The following is a 17,728-nucleotide window of genomic DNA, read 5'->3' as shown; positions in this document are numbered from 1 at the left end:
CACACAGTGTACAGCCATATACACACACACAGACACGTACACAGCGAACAGCCCTATACACACACACACATACACAGATGCTACATACACACAGCGTACAGCCATATACACACACTTATACACAGACGCCACCTACACACAGCATACATTTATTTAAAATAAAGTATTTTTCGGTGTGTGTGTTTATTCACTTTACTTACGAGTTGATCATGTCAGCTGTCACATAGACGCTGCCATGATCAAGCCTGGACTTAGTGGCGGCGATACGCTGCCATTAACTCGTTATTACCTGGATAGCCACCACATCACGGCATCTGGAAGAGCCGAGGACACTCCGGTATTGTCGTATAATGCATGCGACAGTCCCGGGCCAGCTGCGGCTGATATTCTCGGCTGCAGGAGAAGGGGGAACATTAACCCTGCCCCCCGTCCTCCCCAGCCTGAGAATACCGGGCCGCCGCTGTGTGCTTACCTCGGCTGGACGGTAAAAATACGGCGGAGCCCACGTGTTTTTTTTTCTATATTTCCGTTTGATTTGTATGTGTAGTCTATATGTCTGTGTGTGAGTGATGTGTCTGTGTTCTATGTCTGTGTCTGTGATGTGTGTGTGTGTCTGCTCCGCTTCCTCTTCCTGTAATGACATCACTTCCCTGTGGGATTTCATGATACCATTGCAGTCAATGGAGGGAAATCCTGCAGGGACCTGTGGAAAAGAATTGACATGCAATTGTTTTTGCTGCGGGAATCCCACAGCAAAACATGCAGCTGTAAAATTCTGCATAGTGCGCACAGAATTTTTTTTCCCATAGGTTTTGCTGGTGAATCACTGCAGAGATGCTATGAACATTTTCTGCAGCGACACATGCAGCAAAACCGCAGGAAATCCGGGGGAAAAACCGGTAAGTGCGCACAGGGCCTTAGATTAGCAAATATCTGGGTTATTGTCCTTTTATCTGTATTTAGCCAGGATTTAACCTCTCGCTCTGCTTCACCCGTCAGTTGCCCCAGCAAAACAGACAGTTTTTGCTTGTCAGTCATAGAGTATATATCCAGGAAATTGCATATATTTTCCCTAAATTCAGCTACGGTATTGGGTTCCCCAGCATATTGCGGTAACCATGCCGCCCCTGGGACATACGGCAGAGCAAGCGGCATGATCGGGGCTACAGCTTCAGGTGCTGCAGCTGCTCCAGCGGCATCAGCATCACCTTGCATCTCCATCCTCGCTGTGGCGCAGTTAATTTTTCAAATGCTCAAAATGGCGGCAAAGTTCAGTTATTATTAAACAGTTTTCAAGGCACACGTTACCCAGGGTTACTGGGCCTTGTCCAAATCCTGTTCGTGACGCCAAAAGCTGACCCGCCTCAGGGCCGTGGGGTACTCGGTTCTGGGTGTTGGTTAATGGGATTATGTCACGGGGGCCTGTGCCCGGTTCCGTCGCCCTGGTGGTCGCTGAAAGTCAGTAAATAATAAAAATAAAAAAAAATAATAAAGAAAAAAAAAATAAATAAATAAATAAAAGTATTTCGTGACGCCACCTACGGTTCCAGTATGGTTAGTGGGGCTGCAGGTCAGACCTCTGGGGTGATGGTTAGGCAGCCAGTTATTTACGCTTCCCGTAGGTGAAGCGGGGTCCCCAGGGCAGTCTTAGTAGTACACAGATATGGTGGTTTTTCTTCACAGCCTTTTCAACTGTCACTTTAGTGCAGCAGCCTATGGCTCCTCAGATGAAGAAATAAAGTGCGTCACACCAATTCATTAACTCTGACCAGGTTTTACTTGCAGGTGTTATTAAAAATGGGTTCAGTTTCTGATGTGACAGTTTTTGGGTAATCTGGGAACATTTCAGGATCTCTGCACCAGGTTAGTTGTGAGGCCTCCCTGCTGCGCTATGTCTCTCCTTTGTACTAGGCTGCCTGTAGCTATACCTTGTCCCTCTCTCACTGTCTTCACCTGTATGGCAGGCGGCGGAAGCTTCTCTAAGGGGCACTGCTTTACTCACTGCGGTCCCTAAGCTCTGTGTAGTGGCTTTGCCTTCAGGTGCTGCTGCGGCCAGGAGATCTGGAGTCTCCCTGGCCTCCGGTCTTTATTGCTGGGTAGATTAGATCCCTCACAAACTCGGACGCCGGTGTCCGGTAATCAGTGCTGTTCCTTGGGGATGAACCGATCTGGCTCCACCTCCCCGGTCACTCCTCTTTAGCCTCACTCCTGATCCCTCAAGCGGTCACACAGTTACTCGTATGGGCTAAGCACAGCCCTCTCCATTTTGATGTCTTCCCTCACTCTCTGCTCGCACAGTCTCCTTTTCTCCAATTGTCAACTGTCTCTATTTTTAACTACGCCTCCAAACTTGGATTTCAAAGGGGACCTCACCTGAACTCAGCTTTTAGAGCTCCCCCTCCAGGCTTGGAGTGGAAATGTTGTATGTGGGATTACCTGATGTGGAGATCCTTCCCTGCCCCAGGTACAGGTATATTTGTGGCAACTGAACCCTGGGGTGCCACACCTGCAGTCCCCCCACCAGATCTGTATGCCTCCAGCCCCCCAACCAGATCTGTATTCCTCCAGCCTCCCCCCACCAGATCTGTATGCCTCCAGCCCCCCCACCAGATCTGTATGCCTCAAGCCCCCCCACCATATCTGTATGCTGCTAGCCCCCCACCAGATCTGTATGCCCCCCGCCCCCCCCCACAGCAGATCTGTATGCCCCCAGCCCCCCTCACCAGATCTCTATGCCCACAGACCCCCTCACTAGATCTGCATGCCACAGCCCCACTCACCACTGCTCCTGTCAGCACCACTAAGCATAGACAGATGTTTATTCCACCGCACACCCGATACGATAGCATCGGGCCTATTTCTAGTATATAGATATTTGCAAGTTGAGGATGTAACCGTATCCCACAATGCACTGCGGCACTGTCAGTTGCGCAGCCAAAGTTCGCGCCCACATCATAGCCATGGTAACCAGGGACAACAGTGCAGGCGGAACCCAAATTGTGGGCTAAACACAATTCTGTTCCCAGTCTAACATTGTGCTACCCATACCACATCTAGGTAGAATGAGGTGTTGGTGTTTGAAATTACATATTTGCGATGTCATGGAGCAGTAAGGAGGTGTGGCCGGGTATGTCTGCCCTTGCCTGACATCACTATGCTTTGAGCGATGTTGTGGCGAGCGACGAGACATGGCGGCACTGATGAGAGACAGAGAGAAAAAGAAAAAACATAAGTACACATTATGTTTATTTACAATAAAAATACACACAGCATTTAACACATTTAATTAGCCCCAAAAAGCGCAGTGTGACACATGTCCACTGCTCCTGTCAGCACCACTAAGCATAGACAGATGTTCATTTCACCGCACTCCCGATGCGATAGCATCAGTCCTATTTCTAGTGGTAAGATAATGAGAAGAAAATTACCTTAATGTACTGCGCACCTCCGTGCTGCCATGTATCCTCTGCGTGACCCTGAGGTTATGTAGTGGGTGGGCTTTAAATACTATAAGGGGTACTTTGCATGCTGCAACATCGCAAGCCGATGCTGCGATGCCGAGCGCGATAGTCCCCGCCCCCGTCGCAGCTGCAATATCCTTGTGATAGCTGCCGTAGCGAACATTATCGCTACGGCAGCTTCACATGGACTCACCTGCCCTGGGACCTCGCTCTGGCCGGCGACCCGCCTCCTTATTAAGGGGGCGGGTCGTACGGCGTCACTGCGACGTCACACGGCAGGCGGCCAATAGGAGCGGAGGGGCGGAGATGAGCGGGATGTGTGCTGCCGCAGGAACGAGGAACAACATTGGACCGTCGCGTCAGCGTAATTATGGATTACGCCGACGCTACACCGATGATACGATTACGACGCTTTTGCGCTCGTTAATCGGATCATCTAGGCTTTACACACTACGATGTCGCCTGCGATGCCGGATGTGCGTCGCTTTCAATTTGACCCCACCGACATCGCACCTGCGATGTCGTAGTGTGCAAAGTACCCCTAAGGCTTGTAATCATTGGACACTATGCGGAAGCGACGTCACGTTGCTAAGGACACTGGTGTCCATATAGCGTGTGGCCATTGGACGCTATTTGCAAATTACGTCATGTTACTAGGGACGCTAGTTTCCTCAAGGTGTATCGTATTCATCTCTGTTGCGCATGCGTACTGAGCCATATTGTGCCCTCCGCTTCCAGCGTGCCGTGGCACATCTGAGAGCGCGGCGCATGCGTATAAGGTTGACTAATGCTTCAATGCACTGCGCTTGCATGTCACTAGTAAAAAAACCAACCAGGGGACTAGAATACACCCGGCCGCGGCGGCCAGCCACCATCACCTTGGTTAACCATTGGACTTGTCTGACTTCTTTAATCGTGAGTAAGCTGAGACTCCCTGGTCTGACCAGGCGCACCGGTCCCTGATATCACCGTCCCTTGCACCACGACACCGGGTCCTGGGGCAACCATCCCTACCCACAGAGGGGTTAACAACAAGCTGCCATCCCATCGCGACGGGTGTCCCACTACAGCAGCGGTGGTGCCACATCTCACCACACACCGAGGGTGGCGTCACAGACAGTTTACTACCATCCCCGTACAAATACGTCCCCTTTTAGTCGGAGTGTCCGCGCGACCCCCAGGTCCGGTAGAACCCCTTGAGCCACACCGCGGATCTGGACACGAGCAGCGCCGGCTGCTGGCACGGGGGCGGCACACATTGATGTCCCGAGTATAAATTCTTCAAGAAATAAAGAACCTGTCTGTTGTGCCATACAATTTCCAACTTTACACTGAATTCAGGCCATGGCTGAGCTTTTGACAGAGTCCCTCAAGTGGTCAATATACTAGTATATGGTGAGCTGGATTTTCTATTTTATAGTCTTGCAATATTTTACTATGGAATTATAAGCCGAAACGTATACAGATAGAGTATATAAAAACAGCCATGATACAATCATGTGCATAAGACCTCAAGGCTGTTTAAAGAGAACTAATCACCAGGATTTTCATATCTAAGCTAAAGCCAGTGCTATACTGGCACTATCAGGCTGATTCTCCACATACCTGTAGTGGGCAGCTCGGGTGTTTAGGTTTTGAAATCCAAGAAAATAAAGTTTATAAAATCAGCAGCTTCTTGAGTAACAACAGCTGAGGATCAGATAATCTCTCGGGGGTATTTATACTTATCCCCTCCCTATTAGAATTAGCATAAGTATTATACAATCGACTTAGCAAGACATGTGATAAGGTCATACCCATGTGACCAAAAGGGGCGGGGCCTCAGCCAACAAAGCTGATATCAGGAAGCAACATTTTTCTGTTAGCTGAGGCCCCGCCCCTTCTGGTCATATGGGTATGACCTCACCACAGGTCCTGTTATGTCGATTGTATAATACTTATGCTAATTATAACAGGTGGAGGGGATACGTTTGAATTCCCCCCCAGATATTATCTGATCCTCAGCGGCTGTCTCTCAAGAAGCTGCTGATTTTATAAACTTTACTTCCTTGGATTTCAAGCCTAAACATCCGAGCTGACCACTACAGGTATGTAGAGAATCAGACGATGCTGAAGTTGGTTTCTTATTCGTCCAGTTTCTTATTCGGGGCTGAAGTTGGTTTCTTATTCGTCAGTTTCTTATTCGGCAATTTAGTTTTTTCAGTTTTTTATGCATTTAACAACAAAAATAACACATGTCAATAATAAAATACAATGCACTGATACGCCCTAATATACATACACTCAAAACCAGCTGCGAAAATTATAAAACTGGCAAAAAAATGGGTATCAAAGTGGGCACCGAAGTATGTTAGTGAAAGGATTAAATGGCTTTGGGCCACTGATCTAACACGATTAGATATCTAGTGATCTAACACGATTGCATATCTAGTGATGCCTCTAATCAAACTCAAGTGTCTCCAGCCTGGCCCAAAGGGGTTCTGGGCATCAGAACTGGCATCAAAGTGGGCACAAAGCCAATTTTCACAGATTTGAATAAATAACTGGTGTTTTTAAGGGGTTAAATGGCTTTGGGCCACTGATCTCACACCAGATTTACATACCTAGTGGTGCCACACAACAAATTCAGATCACTCCAGCCTGGCCCAAACAGGTTCTGGGCATCAGAACTGGCATCAAAGTTGGCAAAATCGCAGTTTTCACAGATTTGAATAAGTAACTGGTGTTTTTGAGGGGTTAAATGGCTTTGGGCCACTGATCTCACACCACATTTACATACCTAGTGTTGCCACACATCAAATTCAGATCACTCCAGCCTGGCCCAAACAGGTTCTGGGTATCAGAACTGGCATCAAAGTGGGCAAAACCCCAGTTTTCATAGATTTGAATAAGTAACTGGTGTTTTTGAGGGGTTAAATGGCTTTGGGCCACTGATCTCACACTACATTTACATACCTAGTGATGCCACACATCAAATTCAGATCACTCCAGCTTGGCCCAAACAGGTTCTGGGCATCAGAACTGGCATCAAAGTGGGCAAAACCCCAGTTTTCACAGATTTGAATAAGTAACTGGTGTTTTTGAGGGGTTAAATGGCTTTGGGCCACTGATCTCACACCACATTTACATACCTAGTGATGCCACACATCAAATTTAGATCACTCCAGCCTGGCCCAAACAGGTTCTGGGCATCAGAACTGGCATCAAAGTTGGCAAAATCGCAGTTTTCACAGATTTGAATAAGTAACTGGTGTTTTTGAGGGGTTAAATGGCTTTGGGCCACTGATCTCACACCACATTTACATACCTAGTGTTGCCACACATCAAATTCAGATCACTCCAGCCTGGCCCAAACAGGTTCTGGGCATCAGAACTGGCATCAAAGTGGGCAAAACCCCAGTTTTCATAGATTTGAATAAGTAACTGGTGTTTTTGAGGGGTTAAATGGCTTTGGGCCACTGATCTCACACTACATTTACATACTTAGTGATGCCACACATCAAATTCAGATCACTCCAGCTTGGCCCAAACAGGTTCTGGGCATCAGAACTGGCATCAAAGTGGGCAAAACCCCAGTTTTCACAGATTTGAATAAGTAACTGGTGTTTTTGAGGGGTTAAATGGCTTTGGGCCACTGATCTCACACCACATTTACATACCTAGTGATGCCACACATCAAATTTAGATCACTCCAGCCTGGCCCAAACAGGTTCTGGGCATCAGAACTGGCATCAAAGTGGGCACACAGCCAATTTTCACAGATTTGAATAAGTAACTGGTGTTTTTGAGGGGTTAATTGGCTTTGGGCCACTGATCTCACACCACATTTACATACCTAGTGATGCCACACAACAAATTCAGATCACTACAGCCTGGCCCAAACAGGTTCTGGGCATCAGAACTGGCATCAAAGTTGGCAAAATCGCAGTTCTCACAGATTTGAATAAGTAACTGGTGTTTTTCAGGGGTAAAATGGCTTTGGGACACTGATCTCACACCATATTTACATACCTAGTGATGTCGCACATCAAATTCAGATCACTACAGCCTGGCCCAAACAGTTTCTGGGCATCAGAACTGGCATCAAAGTGGGCAAAACCTCAGTTTTCACAGATTTGAATAAGTAACTGGTGTTTTTGAGGGGTTAAATGGCTTTGGGCCACTGATCTCACACCACATTTACATACCTAGTGATGTCGCACATCAAATTCAGATCACTCCAGCCTGGCGCAAACAGGTTCTGGGCATCAGAACTGGCATCAAAGTGGGCAAAACCCCAGTTTTCATAGATTTGAATAAGTAAATGGTGTTTTTGAGGTGTTAAATGGCTTTGGGCCACTGATCTCACACCACATTTACATACCTAGTGATGTCGCACATCAAATTCAGATCATTCCAGCCTGGCCCAAACAGGTTCTGGGCATCAAAACTGGCATCAAAGTGGTCAAACCCCAGTTTTCACAGATTTGAATAAGTAACTGGTGTTTTTGAGGGGTTAAATGGCTTTGGGCCACTAATCTCACACCACATTTACATACCTTGTGTTGCCACACATTAAATTCAGATCCCTCCAGCCTGGCCCAAACAGGTTCTGGGCATCAGAACTGGCATCAAAGTGGGCAAAACCCCAGTTTTCACAGATTTGAATAAGTAACTGGTGTTTTTGAGGGGTTAAATGGCTTTGGGCCACTGATCTCACACCACATTCACATACCTAGTGATGCCACACATCAAATTCAGATCACTCCAGCCTGGTCCAAACAGGTTCTGGGCATCAGAACTGGCATCAAAGTTGGCAAAATCACAGTTTTCACAGATTTGAATAAGTAACTGGTGTTTTTCAGGGGTTAAATGGCTTTGGGCCACTGATCTCACACCATATTTACATACCTAGTGATGCCACACATCAAATTCAGATCACTCCAGCCTGGCCCAAACAGTTTCTGGGCATCAGAACTGGCATCAAAGTGGGCAAAACCTCAGTTTTCACAGATTTGAATAAGTAACTGGTGTTTTTGAGGGGTTAAATGGCTTTGGGCCACTGATCTCACACCACATTTACATACCTAGTGATGCCGCACATCAAATTCAGATCACTCCAGCCTGGCCCAAACAGGTTCTGGGCATCAAAACTGGCATCAAAGTGGTCAAAACCCCAGTTTTCACAGATTTGAATAAGTAACTGGTGTTTTTGAGGGGTTAAATGGCTTTGGGCCACTGATCTCACACCAGATTTACATACCTAGTGGTGCCACACAACAAATTCAGATCACTTCAGCCTGGCCCAAACAGGTTCTGGGCATCAGAACTGGCATCAAAGTTGGCAAAATCGCAGTTTTCACAGATTTGAATAAGTAACTGGTGTTTTGAGGGGTTAAATGGCTTTGGGCCACTGATCTCACACCACATTTACATACCTAGTGTTGCCACACATCAAATTCAGATCACTCCAGCCTGGCCCAAACAGGTTCTGGGCATCAGAACTGGCATCAAAGTTGGCAAAATCGCAGTTTTCACAGATTTGAATAAGTAACTGGTGTTTTTGAGGGGTTAAATGGCTTTGGGCCACTGATCTCACACCACATTTACATACCTAGTGTTGCCACACATGAAATTCAGATCACTCCAGCCTGGCCCAAACAGGTTCTGGGCATCAGAACTGGCATCAAAGTGCGCAAAACCCCAGTTTTCATAGATTTGAATAAGTAACTGGTGTTTTTGAGGGGTTAAATGGCTTTGGGCCACTGATCTCACACTACATTTACATACCTAGTGATGCCACACATCAAATTCAGATCACTCCAGCTTGGCCCAAACAGGTTCTGGGCATCAGAACTGGCATCAAAGTGGGCAAAACCCCAGTTTTCACAGATTTGAATAAGTAACTGGTGTTTTTGAGGGGGTTAAATGGCTTTGGGCCACTGATCTCACACCACATTTACATACCTAGTGAAGCCACACATCAAATTTAGATCACTCCAGCCTGGCCCAAACAGGTTCTGGGCATCAGAACTGGCATCAAAGTTGGCAAAATCGCAGTTTTCACAGATTTGAATAAGTAACTGGTGTTTTTGAGGGGTTAAATGGCTTTGGGACACTGATCTCACACCACATTTACATACCTAGTGTTGCCACACATCAAATTCAGATCACTCGAGCCTGGCCCAAACAGGTTCTGGGCATCAGAACTGGCATCAAAGTGGGCAAAACCCCAGTTTTCATAGATTTGAATAAGTAACTGGTGTTTTTGAGGGGTTAAATGGCTTTGGGCCACTGATCTCACACTACATTTACATACCTAGTGATGCCACACATCAAATTCAGATCACTCCAGCTTGGCCCAAACAGGTTCTGGGCATCAGAATTGGCATCAAAGTGGGCACACAGCCAATTTTCACATATTTGAATAAGTAACTGGTGTTTTTGGGGGGTTAAATGGCTTTGGGCCACTGATCTCACACCACATTTACATACCTAGTGATGCCACACATCAAATTTAGATCACTCCAGCCTGGCCCAAACAGGTTCTGGGCATCAGAACTGGCATCAAAGTGGGCACACAGCCAATTTTCACAGATTTGAATAAGTAACTGGTGTTTTTGAGGGGTTAATTGGCTTTGGGCCACTGATCTCACACCACATTTACATACCTAGTGATGCCACACATCAAATTCAGATCACTACAGCCTGGCCCAAACAGGTTCTGGGCATCAGAACTGGCATCAAATTTGGCAAAATCGCAGTTCTCACAGATTTGAATAAGTAACTGGTGTTTTTCAGGGGTAAAATGGCTTTGGGACACTGATCTCACACCATATTTACATACCTAGTGATGTCGCACATCAAATTCAGATCACTCCAGCCTGGCCCAAACAGTTTCTGGGCATCAGAACTGGCATCAAATTGGGCAAAACCTCAGTTTTCACAGATTTGAATAAGTAACTGGTGTTTTTGAGGGGTTAAATGGCTTTGGGCCACTGATCTCACACCACATTTACATACCTAGTGATGTCGCACATCAAATTCAGATCACTCCAGCCTGGCCCAAACAGGTTCTGGGCATCAGAACTGGCATCAAAGTGGGCAAAACCCCAGTTTTCATAGATTTGAATAAGTAAATGGTGTTTTTGAGGGGTTAAATGGCTTTGGGACACTGATCTCACACCACATTTACATACCTAGTGTTGCCACACATCAAATTCAGATCACTCGAGCCTGGCCCAAACAGGTTCTGGGCATCAGAACTGGCATCAAAGTGGGCAAAACCCCAGTTTTCATAGATTTGAATAAGTAACTGGTGTTTTTGAGGGGTTAAATGGCTTTGGGCCACTGATCTCACACTACATTTACATACCTAGTGATGCCACACATCAAATTCAGATCACTCCAGCTTGGCCCAAACAGGTTCTGGGCATCAGAATTGGCATCAAAGTGGGCACACAGCCAATTTTCACATATTTGAATAAGTAACTGGTGTTTTTGGGGGGTTAAATGGCTTTGGGCCACTGATCTCACACCACATTTACATACCTAGTGATGCCACACATCAAATTTAGATCACTCCAGCCTGGCCCAAACAGGTTCTGGGCATCAGAACTGGCATCAAAGTGGGCACACAGCCAATTTTCACAGATTTGAATAAGTAACTGGTGTTTTTGAGGGGTTAATTGGCTTTGGGCCACTGATCTCACACCACATTTACATACCTAGTGATGCCACACATCAAATTCAGATCACTACAGCCTGGCCCAAACAGGTTCTGGGCATCAGAACTGGCATCAAATTTGGCAAAATCGCAGTTCTCACAGATTTGAATAAGTAACTGGTGTTTTTCAGGGGTAAAATGGCTTTGGGACACTGATCTCACACCATATTTACATACCTAGTGATGTCGCACATCAAATTCAGATCACTCCAGCCTGGCCCAAACAGTTTCTGGGCATCAGAACTGGCATCAAATTGGGCAAAACCTCAGTTTTCACAGATTTGAATAAGTAACTGGTGTTTTTGAGGGGTTAAATGGCTTTGGGCCACTGATCTCACACCACATTTACATACCTAGTGATGTCGCACATCAAATTCAGATCACTCCAGCCTGGCCCAAACAGGTTCTGGGCATCAGAACTGGCATCAAAGTGGGCAAAACCCCAGTTTTCATAGATTTGAATAAGTAAATGGTGTTTTTGAGGTGTTAAATGGCTTTGGGCCACTGATCTCACACCACATTTACATACCTAGTGATGTCGCACATCAAATTCAGATCACTCCAGCCTGGCCCAAACAGGTTCTGGGCATCAAAACTGGCATCAAAGTGGTCAAACCCCAGTTTTCACAGATTTGAATAAGTAACTGGTGTTTTTGAGGGGTTAAATGGCTTTGGGCCACTGATCTCACACTACATTTACATACCTAGTGATGCCACACATCAAATTCAGATCACTCCAGCTTGGCCCAAACAGGTTCTGGGCATCAGAACTGGCATCAAAGTGGGCAAAACCCCAGTTTTCACAGATTTGAATAAGTAACTGGTGTTTTTGAGGGGTTAAATGGCTTTGGGCCACTGATCTCACACCACATTTACATACCTAGTGATGCCACACATCAAATTTAGATCACTCCAGCCTGGCCCAAACAGGTTCTGGGCATCAGAACTGGCATCAAAGTGGGCACACAGCCAATTTTCACAGATTTGAATAAGTAACTGGTGTTTTTGAGGGGTTAATTGGCTTTGGGCCACTGATCTCACACCACATTTACATACCTAGTGATGCCACACAACAAATTCAGATCACTACAGCCTTGCCCAAACAGGTTCTGGGCATCAGAACTGGCATCAAAGTTGGCAAAATCGCAGTTCTCACAGATTTGAATAAGTAACTGGTGTTTTTCAGGGGTAAAATGGCTTTGGGACACTGATCTCACACCATATTTACATACCTAGTGATGTCGCACATCAAATTCAGATCACTACAGCCTGGCCCAAACAGTTTCTGGGCATCAGAACTGGCATCAAAGTGGGCAAAACCTCAGTTTTCACAGATTTGAATAAGTAACTGGTGTTTTTGAGGGGTTAAATGGCTTTGGGCCACTGATCTCACACCACATTTACATACCTAGTGATGTCGCACATCAAATTCAGATCACTCCAGCCTGGCGCAAACAGGTTCTGGGCATCAGAACTGGCATCAAAGTGGGCAAAACCCCAGTTTTCATAGATTTGAATAAGTAAATGGTGTTTTTGAGGTGTTAAATGGCTTTGGGCCACTGATCTCACACCACATTTACATACCTAGTGATGTCGCACATCAAATTCAGATCATTCCAGCCTGGCCCAAACAGGTTCTGGGCATCAAAACTGGCATCAAAGTGGTCAAACCCCAGTTTTCACAGATTTGAATAAGTAACTGGTGTTTTTGAGGGGTTAAATGGCTTTGGGCCACTAATCTCACACCACATTTACATACCTTGTGTTGCCACACATTAAATTCAGATCCCTCCAGCCTGGCCCAAACAGGTTCTGGGCATCAGAACTGGCATCAAAGTGGGCAAAACCCCAGTTTTCACAGATTTGAATAAGTAACTGGTGTTTTTGAGGGGTTAAATGGCTTTGGGCCACTGATCTCACACCACATTCACATACCTAGTGATGCCACACATCAAATTCAGATCACTCCAGCTTGGTCCAAACAGGTTCTGGGCATCAGAACTGGCATCAAAGTTGGCAAAATCACAGTTTTCACAGATTTGAATAAGTAACTGGTGTTTTTCAGGGGTTAAATGGCTTTGGGCCACTGATCTCACACCATATTTACATACCTAGTGATGCCACACATCAAATTCAGATCACTCCAGCCTGGCCCAAACAGTTTCTGGGCATCAGAACTGGCATCAAAGTGGGCAAAACCTCAGTTTTCACAGATTTGAATAAGTAACTGGTGTTTTTGAGGGGTTAAATGGCTTTGGGCCACTGATCTCACACCACATTTACATACCTAGTGATGCCGCACATCAAATTCAGATCACTCCAGCCTGGCCCAAACAGGTTCTGGGCATCAAAACTGGCATCAAAGTGGTCAAAACCCCAGTTTTCACAGATTTGAATAAGTAACTGGTGTTTTTGAGGGGTTAAATGGCTTTGGGCCACTGATCTCACACCAGATTTACATACCTAGTGGTGCCACACAACAAATTCAGATCACTTCAGCCTGGCCCAAACAGGTTCTGGGCATCAGAACTGGCATCAAAGTTGGCAAAATCGCAGTTTTCACAGATTTGAATAAGTAACTGGTGTTTTGAGGGGTTAAATGGCTTTGGGCCACTGATCTCACACCACATTTACATACCTAGTGTTGCCACACATCAAATTCAGATCACTCCAGCCTGGCCCAAACAGGTTCTGGGCATCAGAACTGGCATCAAAGTTGGCAAAATCGCAGTTTTCACAGATTTGAATAAGTAACTGGTGTTTTTGAGGGGTTAAATGGCTTTGGGCCACTGATCTCACACCACATTTACATACCTAGTGTTGCCACACATGAAATTCAGATCACTCCAGCCTGGCCCAAACAGGTTCTGGGCATCAGAACTGGCATCAAAGTGCGCAAAACCCCAGTTTTCATAGATTTGAATAAGTAACTGGTGTTTTTGAGGGGTTAAATGGCTTTGGGCCACTGATCTCACACTACATTTACATACCTAGTGATGCCACACATCAAATTCAGATCACTCCAGCTTGGCCCAAACAGGTTCTGGGCATCAGAACTGGCATCAAAGTGGGCAAAACCCCAGTTTTCACAGATTTGAATAAGTAACTGGTGTTTTTGAGGGGGTTAAATGGCTTTGGGCCACTGATCTCACACCACATTTACATACCTAGTGAAGCCACACATCAAATTTAGATCACTCCAGCCTGGCCCAAACAGGTTCTGGGCATCAGAACTGGCATCAAAGTTGGCAAAATCGCAGTTTTCACAGATTTGAATAAGTAACTGGTGTTTTTGAGGGGTTAAATGGCTTTGGGACACTGATCTCACACCACATTTACATACCTAGTGTTGCCACACATCAAATTCAGATCACTCCAGCCTGGCCCAAACAGGTTCTGGGCATCAGAACTGGCATCAAAGTGGGCAAAACCCCAGTTTTCATAGATTTGAATAAGTAACTGGTGTTTTTGAGGGGTTAAATGGCTTTGGGCCACTGATCTCACACTACATTTACATACCTAGTGATGCCACACATCAAATTCAGATCACTCCAGCTTGGCCCAAACAGGTTCTGGGCATCAGAATTGGCATCAAAGTGGGCACACAGCCAATTTTCACATATTTGAATAAGTAACTGGTGTTTTTGGGGGGTTAAATGGCTTTGGGCCACTGATCTCACACCACATTTACATACCTAGTGATGCCACACATCAAATTTAGATCACTCCAGCCTGGCCCAAACAGGTTCTGGGCATCAGAACTGGCATCAAAGTGGGCACACAGCCAATTTTCACAGATTTGAATAAGTAACTGGTGTTTTTGAGGGGTTAATTGGCTTTGGGCCACTGATCTCACACCACATTTACATACCTAGTGATGCCACACATCAAATTCAGATCACTACAGCCTGGCCCAAACAGGTTCTGGGCATCAGAACTGGCATCAAATTTGGCAAAATCGCAGTTCTCACAGATTTGAATAAGTAACTGGTGTTTTTCAGGGGTAAAATGGCTTTGGGACACTGATCTCACACCATATTTACATACCTAGTGATGTCGCACATCAAATTCAGATCACTCCAGCCTGGCCCAAACAGTTTCTGGGCATCAGAACTGGCATCAAATTGGGCAAAACCTCAGTTTTCACAGATTTGAATAAGTAACTGGTGTTTTTGAGGGGTTAAATGGCTTTGGGCCACTGATCTCACACCACATTTACATACCTAGTGATGTCGCACATCAAATTCAGATCACTCCAGCCTGGCCCAAACAGGTTCTGGGCATCAGAACTGGCATCAAAGTGGGCAAAACCCCAGTTTTCATAGATTTGAATAAGTAAATGGTGTTTTTGAGGTGTTAAATGGCTTTGGGCCACTGATCTCACACCACATTTACATACCTAGTGATGTCGCACATCAAATTCAGATCACTCCAGCCTGGCCCAAACAGGTTCTGGGCATCAAAACTGGCATCAAAGTGGTCAAACCCCAGTTTTCACAGATTTGAATAAGTAACTGGTGTTTTTGAGGGGTTAAATGGCTTTGGGCCACTGATCTCACACCACATTTACATACCTTGTGTTGCCACACATCAAATTCAGATCACTCCAGCCTGGCCCAAACAGGTTCTGGGCATCAGAACTGGCATCAAAGTTGGCAAAATCGCAGTTTTCACAGATTTGAATAAGTAACTGGTGTTTTTCAGGGGTTAAATGGCTTTGGGCCACTGATCTCACACTACATTTACATACCTAGTGATGCCACACAACAAATTCAGATCACTCCAGCCTGGCCCAAACAGGTTCTGGGCATCAAAACTGGCATCAAAGTGGTCAAAACCCCAGTTTTCACAGATTTGAAAAGGTTACTGGTGTTTTTGAGGGGTTAAATGGCTTTGGGCCACTGATCTCACACCACATTTACATACCTTGTGCTGCCACACATCAAATTCAGATCACTCCAGCCTGGCCCAAACAGGTTCTGGGCATCAGAACTGGCATCAAAATGGGCACACAGCCAGTTTTCACAGATTTGAATAAGTAACTGGTGTTTTTGAGGGGTTAAATGGCTTTGGGCCACTGATCTCACACCACATTTACATACCTAGTGATGCCACACATCAAATTCAGATCACTCCTGCATGGCCCAAACAGGTTCTGGGCATATTAACTGGCATCAAAGTGGGCAAAACCCCAGTTTTCACAGATTTGACAAAGTACCTGTTGTTTTTTACAGGATTACATTACTTTTTGCCACTGGTCTTATAGCAAGCACTAGCACAAAATATATCTACATAAAAATCACACTTTTTTTGCTGTCTGGAGAACTTAAAGGGAACCTGTCACCAGATTTGGAGCCTATAAGCTGCGTCTACAACCACTGGGCTCTTATATACAACATTCTAACATGCTGTATATAAGAGCCCAAGCCGCTGTGTAGAATATAAACACTTTATAATACTCACATAAATGGTCGCTGCAGTGGATGTGGCTGAAATGGTTTACTTCGTCCTCCGGTGCCTGCGCCTCCATTTTTGGCCATCTTTGTCGCCGCCTCTGTCGTCCTTGTGAAGTTGGAGTGCATTACGCGTCCGACGTCATACAGAACCACCGGCATTCAGGTCCTGCGCTGGCGCACTTTCATCTGTCCTGAGCAGGGCAGATCAAAATATTGTAGTGCGCATGCCTTTAACGATCAAAAACATTTTAATCAAAGTGAACAAATTGCTACTTTATACTTACTTGAATAAGTTACTGAAATGTTTTTAGAATTAAAGGGGCTGTCCAGCCTTAAGATGGCTTTACATGTTACGAGATCGCTAAAGCGATGTCGTTGGGGTCACGGAATTGGTGACGCACATCCGGCCGCTTTTGCGATATCGTTGCGTGTGACACCTATTAGCGATTTTTAATCGTTGCAAAAACGTTCAAAATCGCTAATCGGTGACATGCCCCCCTCTTCCCAAATATCATTGCTGCTGCAGTAACGATGTTGTTTCTCGTTTCTGCGACAGCACACATCGCTCCGTGTGACACCGCAGGAACGAGGAACCTCTCCTTACCTGCGTCCCGCCAGCAATGAGGAAGGAAGGAGGTGGGCGGGATGTTACGTCCCGCTCATCTCCGCCCCTCCGCTTTGATTGGGTGGCGCTTAGTGACGTCGGTGTGACGCTGAACGAACCTCCCCCTAAAGAGGGCTTTACACGCTACGACATCGCTAATGCGGAGTCGTTGGGGTCACGGATTTTGTGACGCACATCCGGCCGCATTAGCGATGTTGTTGCGTGTGACACCGATGAGCGATTTTGCATCGTCGCAAAAACGTGCAAAATCGCTCATCGGTGACATGGGGTTCCATTCTCGATTATCGTTACTGCAGCAGTAACGAAGTTGTTCCTCGCTCCTGCGGCAGCACACATCGCTGCGTGTGACGCCGCAGGAACGAGGAAGCTCCCCTACCTGCCTCCCGGCCGCTATGCGAGGGGAAGGAGGTGGGCGGGATGTAACGTCCCGCTCATCTCCGCCCCTCCTCTTCTATTGGGCGGCGGTTCAGTGACGCAGCTG

Source organism: Anomaloglossus baeobatrachus, chromosome 1 (genome assembly GCF_048569485.1).
Source record: "Anomaloglossus baeobatrachus isolate aAnoBae1 chromosome 1, aAnoBae1.hap1, whole genome shotgun sequence".
NCBI lineage: Eukaryota > Metazoa > Chordata > Amphibia > Anura > Aromobatidae > Anomaloglossus > Anomaloglossus baeobatrachus.
Note: the sequence above shows the minus strand (reverse complement) of the source record.